Source organism: Saccostrea cucullata, unplaced genomic scaffold (assembly GCF_032062105.1).
Source record: "Saccostrea cucullata isolate Sc308-1 unplaced genomic scaffold, CSIRO_AGI_Scuc_v1 ctg1296, whole genome shotgun sequence".
In the NCBI taxonomy this organism is placed as follows: Eukaryota; Metazoa; Mollusca; class Bivalvia; order Ostreida; family Ostreidae; genus Saccostrea; species Saccostrea cuccullata.
Genome location: NW_026921819.1, coordinates 45,001 through 55,564, shown reverse-complemented (window position 1 = coordinate 55,564; position 10,564 = coordinate 45,001). Strand labels below are relative to the sequence as shown.

Below are 10,564 nucleotides of genomic sequence, written 5' to 3'. Positions count from 1 at the left end.
CATCTATGATATGAAAGTTAACACAGTTCTTTAAAGCCGCTTGGTCCGATTCTAATCGCAAAAAAAAAATATATTCGTTTTTCTTCTTGAAAAATAATTGTCCATAAATTGTTTCAACTTTTGTCAAATTATATCCCTAAAGTCTTTTTTCTTTAAAAGATATCAAAATTCAAAAGTTAAAAAAATAATTTTTGTTAGGTCACACAATAAATAATCCTCTGTTGATATCGCGTGAAACCACCATCTAAAATTATCGCTTACATGTATATCCCATGAAGAACAAACCCGAGCATTTTTTTTCACAAAAAGTATACTTATACCTGTACACGGACAATATATTATCCTGCGTTGCTAAACTTCCTTTAAAATAAATATCTGATTTTCCTTTATTATTAATATCAAAATTACAATGGATTATATTCAATTAATTCCTTAATTTTTAAAAGATATATTATGGCTTCTATGAATAAAATATACTCGGGTTTGAATTAACTTCATAATAAGATAAAACCGATAAATTTATTTTTTCAAAAGGTGACTTTACATAAGATCTTAACTTCCTGTCAGGAACTTCTGTTTGTCAATAAGGTTTTTGATCAAGTTTTTCCTTGTAAGGATTGTTGTTATCAGCTATTAAATCAATCTCATAATTTATTTTTATATATTTTCTATGTAATGACGAACTTCTATTGCTTAAGATAATATGTGCCTATTTCGGATTAAGCGACTTTAAGTAAGCAATAGTTATTTGTAGAGAAAACTACTTCCACTAAGTTAGATATCTCTTAAATGAATAAATCCTTAATTTTCAACAATATTTCATATAAAGTTTCACCTTTTTCTACAAGGTATTTATCTTGCTTAAAGACATTTCTTGATTTTTTACATGTACATCACTTAATCCTCTGCAGTTTAATATTAGTATATTCGCAAGGAATGTCATGCAGATGTCACCCTTTCCCCACTAGATGTTTTAAAAAAGCAGAACAGCGCAAACATATATTTATCCCAGGAAATTGTTAAGATGAAACGCTTCCATCGTCATATTAAAAACATTCAGTGCATGCACCGAATACTTAATCACTTAATCCATGCTAACATCAGAGACATAGGTTTTTATCAGATGTGAAGAAACCTATATGGTTGATACAATGGCCTTGTCGACAAAAAAAATCTATCATTAGGCAAATGCTGACTGACGTTTTTGTTATTAATTGTTAGACAATTATTTACAAACTAAATCGTTGACGAATTAATCTGCCATTTTCTGATCAATACAAGGACCACACGTTATTATAAAAAATATTAGCACATAATTGCTGTGTTTTGAGCAATGTTACTTCATACGAGAAACCTACTAAAACCACTGCTCGTTACCAACAGTCAGTTATACTTACTTTACTAGTATACACAAAGGAAATGCATATTCATTACTCCCATTTACGTTTTTTAAGCCCTAGAATGAAATATTTTAGAGCTCAAAGTCCATTAAACAGTACAAACTAGGAGCGGAGCAAACACGGTCTTCCAAATTATAATTATAAATAAATACCCAAAAATCAGTATGAAAAAAAAAACTGTCAGAATTTGACTTTGTGATTAATTGTATTTGCTGACAAGGTCATTTTATCGACCAAAGAACTTATGAGAAATGAATTTAAACGACACATATCTGATGCTCTTGTTTCATCAACTTGTTTGTCAAAAACCTAGTTCGTTTGAGAAATCGTTCATACCTAGAACATGCTCTTCCTTATAGTATCAACTGAGAAATATAGATTTCGTTTGAATATGATAAATGTATATCATTGCATAAGTAAGGGAAATTTAAGATGGAAAAGTTAAAGGCATCAAAGAATGAGTGCACTTAAGTACGTCATTTGGAACCTTTTCGGCTACCCATTTTAAGCTTAACATTACAATATATCGCTTATTTAATCTATGATTAATGTGCAAGCATATGCTTTTGATATTCATTTCTAGGATTTTTTGTCATACATATTTCTATAATTACAGAAAATGTAATTGAAAAGAACATGTAAAAGCCTTAAATTCCGGAAATTTGAACGGGACCACTTTCGATTCTAAGGTATCCGCATTTAAACCGCATGGTTGTGGAATGTAAACATTAGCACATATGATTTTTTCGCATTGCGAATTGAAATGGAGAAGAGAGAGAGAGATTGTGTTGATTTGATGATTTCAAGGTGCACAATTATTAAATGATTCTAATATTAAGGGAAGGGGTAAATGTCTCGCTGTGCAGACCATAATATAGAGGCGACATAAGCCTATACATGTACTTACTAATGACACTGTCAATACCAGAATTCTTTCAAAACACCCCTAATGAGAAGCATAAAGATAAATCAGAGATATATTATCCTCAAACCCTATTAAAATTTGCGCAAAAATCTCCCATAGTTTGAAGTTGGAAGTACGATAGATAATGTCACAACAGAGACTTTAACACTATGAAATTTTCAATGAAAGCGTTAGCGTATCAAACAGCAGGTCACGTGAGAAAGGTGATTATAATATCAATCGTTGCTGCTCAGTGACCGGTTAATTTAGTGGCTATCTCGACCCAAGTTTGGGAACATTTTTTTGAAAATTAGATATGAGCCGCAACTTGGCCAACATTGTCCTTTGGATATGTATAAGTTTAAGTTAAAATACATATTCTGTGCAAATAAGAAAAATGGCAAAATTGCGGCTCGATGTAAACAAAGTCGTTGAAAACTTGTATGCATATGAATAACAATAGAAATGAGACAAAACTGTTGGACCCCCGTCTCAAAAGCTAGTGTCGTTCGGCATTATTCAATACTTTCATGTAATATAATATACCAAAACCTACTCTTAAGACATTGTTTAATACCCATAAAACATGAATTTAATGAATTTTGGAATCTTATTTTGCGCAAAACATCTGGATCCAACCCTCATAGCTTAAGTGCACTCATTCTTTATTATAAGGCTTTGCTGCCAGATAATGATTAACGTCCTCTACTTGGAAAAAATCTCAAATGAAACAAATGTGTCAGACTTAGTGGTATCTCTTAATTCAAGCTGATATATATATATATATATATATATATATATATATATATATATATATATATATATATATATATATATATATATATATATATATATATATATATATATATATATATATAATATATATAAAGCACTAAAAATGACCAACGACACGAACAATAAAAATTGTCAAATTTTCGGGACGCCCTGTCCCTTCCTCAGGACAAAGAAAAAAGATAAAAAGTCATAAGAACAAAGGAAAAAGAGAAACAAAAACAACTAGCACTACTATTAAACTACTAAACACTATATATTTACCTACTTAGTTACATGTTGAATTGGAAATTCTTAAGAACACTATTAAAGAAAGAAATCCGGACCGCTATAAAATATTTCCGGTCTATCGGGTGTACTCGGGTGAAGTGCGATTTACATAATTGAACGAATTAATTATGCTTATTAATTACGACAATCAGTAAATCGTACATTGTTTCATTCTATCAAGATGGCGTAACTATTCTTGGTAAGGAATAATAAAAGAAAAATAATATAGCAGGGATGTTTTAACATATGAATTATGATCTATTATAAATTTTGAAATATTTTAGGACTTATTATCGGGAAAAAATAAATAGCAAAGGCGTAAGCAATACATAGTTATGTGGGTTGTTCGAGAGTTGGTGACGCAAATTAATTGTAGCGTATACACTAAATTGAGAGAAAAATCTTGTTTAGTATCATCAGGAATCACAGATTAAAGTCATTCCGCCCAAATGGTATTAACAAACTGTATGACTTCACCAGAATGAAAGTAAACTACACCCAATTCTTGAAGGGTAAAATCGTTCGCTTTGAAAGATCAAAGTACTGAAAGCACTCATGGGAGTTGAACATGGTGTAAATAAAATCTTTGATCGGGAGGTTAAGTGAGTGAACAATATTACATGTATTAATCATTATTAACTGTTTCACATTTTTTGAGTTGGAACAATCTTGATCGAGAAAGACATTCAGAGACATTGAATAGGAAAAAAATGCATGGGCCATACTGCTTGCCTGCCTACATTAGTCCTTTTTTATACCCCCTGCTTGAAAAGCGGGAGGGAATTTATTAATCGTGATTTCTGTCCATCTGCTTGTTACACTTTAGGTATACCCATCTCTTATCCGCAACTCCTTTAACACCACTGAACAAAATTTTCATAGAATCTTTATTACATATTGCCGTTGTGCTTCTATTACTTTTTCATCCTACACATATTTGGGTTTCCCATTGCAAAACATGCACACTTGCAATTATATTATATTCATATTAGACGCGGTTGATCATTTATATCACTGCTCACAGTCTTCAAATTTGTAATATATTTTTCCTTTGCACCTTTACCCATGTGTTATGAAAAGTTCAGTTTAGCAGGAATAATATCAATATTGATAAATGTGGATTTTAACACAGCATCCTTTTAAGAGCTAACAGGTTTGTTGTATAAAACTTCTCTGTGAATAAAAATGTATTTCAATTGCACGAATTATACATGGAGTACGTCAGAACTTTTTTAATATTTGAAGAAAAGAGCAATACCAAGTTAAAAACAAATATTTATTGACAAAACATAAAAACAGTGGTATATGCGAGAGTTTGTGTGCGTACAAATTATCTGGTATGTTAATGGTTTTTCTTTTATTAAAAATATATACTTCATTTTGTTGTTTTTAATCGCGATTTTAAGAAAACGTCGGTGTCCGTTTTTGGTTTTAATATTTATAACAGAGTACTGGTTTTACCGCTTTTGGCAGGTGATACTGCTGATAAAGTGATAAATACGCATGTTTCCTAAACATGCTAAAGTTTTTATGCATTAACGAATTCAATTAAACCAAGAAAATGTTCATGAAAAGTTTGAATATGACTAAATTTAACGTTTGCCGTCAGTATGTAGAGTTGTCGTTCGTATCTCTTTCAGTGTATGACGCTACACTAAAAATGAGTTCCATTACGAACAACTTTCATGGTTCTTTATGATTTAGTTTTACATATGTACTTTGAACGAATTCTAATATTCAAAATAAGATTACTTTATCACTACACTTACTTACATTATGGAAATTAGATTAATTCAGGAGAAAATAAAATGAACTATTTGTCGCGGATGTATATGTATGTTTTCTGTTGAATATCAGCTGAGTAAATCAGCTGACACAGTAGCCTCGCTTTCGTCTCTATGTAATCAACACAAATTACTGCGCATGTTAAATACGTGATGGCCATGGGAGATTGAACATAGTTCAACTCCCAAAAAATCGCTTAACATGGCCGTACACCATTCATTTCTTTTATAATGTAATACAATATAAACACAATCGTCAAAACTGTAGAAGAAGTCACATAGAATTTTTTTTCTAGTCTCGTTCAACCAGACACTCGGCTGTCTCCGTAAATGTCCGACCAGCAGGTCGGAGATTTACGGAGACAGCCGAGTGTCTGGTTGAACGAGACTAATTTTTTCGTGTTATGTGAACTATTCTTGACTGCAAATGTCTCTTTTAAATGCATAGCGTTAATTTTTTTTTCTATTTTGTCTCTTCACAAAATGGCATTCAAATCAATTTCACGGGTGCATAAGGTGGCTTCGTTGAAAAATCACAGGAAATCTTGATGTAAGTAAATAAACCCTTCAATTTTGTTACTTAAGCTTGCACACTTAAAACTCGTGGTTGAGGTGCATTATTTCTTTCCTGGTCTTAGAATTCGAGTTATTTTTTCCTTGTATTATCATATGTACATTTTCTGTTTGTTAATAATGTATGTAATGGGTATATGCAGAATACTGCTATATATGTAAAATTATCAGACTGTTTAAGGCCTGTTAGGGCCGGAAACAATCTGATAAATTTACATATAGAATAGTATGAGGCATATATCTTCCTTAAATCATTGCCATGCATTTAAATGTCCAAAAGTTACCTGTAGGAGTCCGATAATAACACACTGGGATTTCAGGCATCCATTGTTTTCTATCCGTCTAATAAGTTGATAAAAGAAATGACACAGTAAAAAAACAGTGAGTGAACTCTTGTTTCATTTTATTCATTCAATGGCAGTCGTTTAGCTGTGCAGGACAGTGTTGGTGAAGTTTTGTTTTTAATTTTGAATTTTTTAAATTAGTTATTTGCATATATTGACATTGATAGTCATATATTTTGGTGATACTGTTACATGTACCATCATCATGGGGAAAAAAGAAATACTTTTAATGCCGATTTTTAATCTGAAGTTTTAGTTTACAGTATATAATGGAAATTCTCAAGCTTTTAATGTGCGGCCATCGGGGAGAAAACCTTATAAAACTATGAGATTTGCCGATTCTTTTTCAGAAATGGATTTAAATTCGCTTATTCAAAGTCCTGTATCAAAACATTAATATATAGGAAGGTTTAAAAAAAATTCAAGAATTTGCTATTTGAAAGTAACTTGATTTCCTTGCGATTGCTTTCCCTTAATTTTTTCCTAACATTTTTTGTTCTCTTGGCATGTTTAATCTTTATTTCATTCTTCTTTTTGTTTTTTAATAACCGTCCGATTTTGTTATCACTGCCGTCCGATTTTGTTATCACTGCCATCCGATAAAATATTATCGGACTGGTAATTATCATTATCGGACGGCTAAGGGTAAATTATTAGACAGCAAGAATATTAAAGGCATGACATCACAGTAATGTTTTAATGATTTGTATATTTCATGTTATTTTTCTATTGGCGCATGAAAATTACGTAAAATTGGATAATTCCATAGGCTATGGCAATGTACGGTGTACGTCTTTCTACTCGTCAGACCGCTAAAGAGACATAACCTTAACTGTCAATGTCTGCGGCTTATATTGCAGTTGTAGGGGATAGCAGTGATGAACTAGAACATGGCAGACAATTTTTTTTTTCGTGTAGTGTTGGGCATTTGCAAAATAGAGTGCAGTGGACAACAGACTTCAGACTTCGGACTTTAAATAAAGGGGAGTACTGTTGCAACCACTATTGAAATAGTGGTTGAGAGTGCATTTCAATTAAAAACAAAGTAAGTAACCACTATTGAAATAATAATATCAATAGTGGTTGAGAGTGCATTCCAATAACAAACATAGACAAGAAAATATTGATGTAACCATCAATTGTCGCCCGGGAAATATATAAAGTAAACAAGGAAAATGAGTCTTGATCAACAAACCGCTTCGATATGTGTAAAAAGGCATGCGTCTAATCGATGGAGACGATAGTCGCAAATATTTTAAAAAACTTGTGGTCGGAGAAAAATCAATCAAAAACTATACCATTTTAAACTTGATCAATTCTTCAAGTAATGTTGGCTGCATAAAATATAAATTGAAGTTTGACACACGCATCATTTATATTTAAAAATATATTGATCTTCAATTTAAGAATATGAAACACGAACTGTGCAGAATACGTTTTTATCCGAGAAGTAAAATTCGATATTCTAAAAAAAGGGACCTGTCGTTCTTTTGATAGTAAATGATAAGCAACTCTACGTATAAAATATGAAAAACCATATATATTTTCACAGATTCACTTTATGGAAGTAAATATATTATGTATCTCGTAATTTATAAGCGGAAAGAACATTCTGATTAACAATCTTTTCAATGTTTAGAAAACCTTTAATTCTACATAACTACTCCCAACCCAATCCCCATACACCAACACTTAAACTTATATGTATAGAGCAGCCCGGTCCTCCGGGCTGCAATAATAACCACTATTGAAATACGACCACTATTGAAATAATTATTTCAATAGTGGTAGTATTTCAGTAGTGGTTTTTACTTATGTTTGTTATTGAAATGTAATCTCAACCAATAATCATATAATTATTTCAACAGTGATCGTATTTCAATAGTGGTTACTTCTACTATCTATGTTTGTTATTGAAATGTACTCTTAACCACTATTGATATAATTATTTCAATAGTGGTCGTTATTTCAATAGTGGTTACTAACAATGTTTGCTATTGAAATCCACTCTCAACCACTATTGATATAATTATTTCAATAGTGGTCGTTATTTCAATAGTGGTTGCAACAGAACATCTCAAAGTGTAGAAATTATAAATCGCCTTTGCGTTTGGGTTAATAATGCAATGGCATTTGATATTATGGTTTTCAATAAACAACATACTTCTGCGACATTTATAAGTAGGAAATGAGGAACACTTGGATCACTTTAATGTTTCAGTCAGGCTCTTTGGAATCGGGACTCGCATCGAAAATGTATTTTTTCTATATGGCTGTTTTAACACCCCCCTCCGAAAAAAAAAGAAAAAAGAATGTGCCCTAACATGCCTAATGTATATCGAATTTGAATAAATAATGAGTGATGTACATTTGACTTTCCTGGAAAAATGATGCAGATTCCTGATCTACTCAGCTTTCTCAGATTCATACACGATTACAATAATCTGGGCCGCGTTTTACAAAACTATCGTAAGATTTGTCCTAAGATCTTACGATCATAAGATTTGTCATTGCTGTTTCACAAAACTATTTTAAGTATAAGAAATCTTAAGACAAGTCTTAAGACATGCATTTTCCATTCTCCAATATCACAGGGATTTAAATTAGTGATTATTGTAAATAATAACTTTTATGTGACATGTGCAGTGTTTATTCAGTTTCACTTATTTTACCCTAATCTGTCTTATGGGTGTTAACATCTTGTGGCCTAGTTTTAACCTAACCCGAAAATTTTGCTTTTTAGCCAATCATAATTTAGCAATTTGCCATGCTGCATTCATTGAATTTTGATAGAAGCCACACAAATTTGGTGCAGTGAAATTTGTACCCACCTTCCACCCCTTCTACCCCCTATGATAGCAGGTTTTGTTTTAGTGCTTACTCACTGGGCCTAAGTTTGGCCTAAGTTTTGTACCTACCCACCTTTTTTGTGGGCAGGCAGTTTATTGATGTTCCTATTTTTTACATATGTGTTTACAGTAGGGGGCATGTCAGGTATTTTTGGTACATGTGATACATAATATCTCTAGTCATGTGGCCCCCTATCTGTTGATTTGTATAAATATCTATTTTCATATGTAGTATTATAGGGGGTCATGATTGTGTTCATCACCACATGTATTATTATGATTATTACATGTTTATAAATGACCCCCTGTTTTGTATATATGTTATTCGTCATTTTCAAATAAATGACATTTATTCATTCTAACACAATTGTTCTTATTTCGCCTGCCCTGTGCAAAAAACGAGCTCAGTCTCCTTGGCAAGGTTACACAAACTAAGGAACATAAAAAAGTTTTCACGAGGTTTTTCTTAAATTTTCCTTGAAATATTGAAATAATGTGTGTCTCATATAGTTTCTCTTGCAGATAAACCCTTTAAAAAAACACACACAACAAAATTTATTGCATCAATTAAAGTTAATGTACTTTGTATGTGTGTTAGGAAGGGGAAGGAGATTTAAAATTAAATTTGAGTTAATTTCATCACAAAAAAATTAATAAAATTTGCTGAAATGTCTTTTTGCTCGGGAAATAGAAGTTTTTGACAAAATGCATGTGATCACTTTTAATTAAAACTACTACTGTATCTGAAGCTTTGCAAATAATGAAAGATTTTTTTCAATTAATCCATTTGAAACACCAAATTGTGTTCAAAGTTCGTTAATAAAATATATTCGATGCAGTAGCCCTTTCACAAAAAATCTTTCAACTAAGAGCAACCCCCCCCCCCCCATTATACAAAATTATTTAAGCAGCGAAAATCTTATTTTTCTATTACATTACAGAAATATTTTATGAATAAATTTGATTCAATTACTTAGAAAAATATTTTTATCAAATTAAAAAAAGAAAGTGTGGTAAAATTGAAGTCTTCGTCGTAAAATTTTTTGTGTCTTTGTAGCGCTTCAACTACTGCAGCAAAATAACAATCCTGACAGATGAAGAAGATAAACAAAAGAAAAAATTCCATTCAAAATTTTAGGGTTTCAGTATTATTAAGAATAAGCATAAAGAAAGCAAGTACATACAGCATCAAATATTACAGCATATTGCATTGTCATACACATTCCTGTGGATTAATAAGGATACCTCATCTAATTTTGTACGACTGAATAAAATGTTTAATTTGAAATTAAATCACCACAGTTACAAACATATAAAAACCATTTATATATTGTCTGCCATAATGTAACAAAATAAATTAAAGTAAAATTCATGGACTTATCAAATCCATAAAATTACACATGGTCCAAAGAAGCATTTGGGGTTTCTATAGGGGGTGGAAATCGGTTGGGAGGGTGCACAAGCAAAGAAAATGTCTTGAAATGAATAAAGTGGAAATACATAAAGTAGGTACATTTTAGTTTTTAATCGTATATTTTTTGGCAATATTTTGGGGGTGGGGGTGGGGGGTTTGGGGGGGGGGGGGGAGTGTCATTGTTCTGACTGGCCTGATATAGTCTAAAGGATTGTTCTATCTCTAAAAACGTTT

The 10,564-nt window shown here is 31.6% G+C and overlaps 1 protein-coding gene across 1 annotated transcript in view; it reads left to right on the top strand.

The window, feature by feature from the left end:
• The first annotated feature begins 5,666 nt into the window (after positions 1 to 5,666).
• LOC134260768 (kinase D-interacting substrate of 220 kDa B-like) overlaps positions 5,667 to 10,564 on the top strand; it is a 38,500-nt gene continuing 33,602 nt past the window's right edge. Inside the window, exon 1 of the mRNA XM_062743314.1 lies at positions 5,667 to 5,700. The gene's annotated coding sequence lies outside the window, so the exon portion shown is untranslated. The remainder of the gene's footprint in view (positions 5,701 to 10,564) is intronic.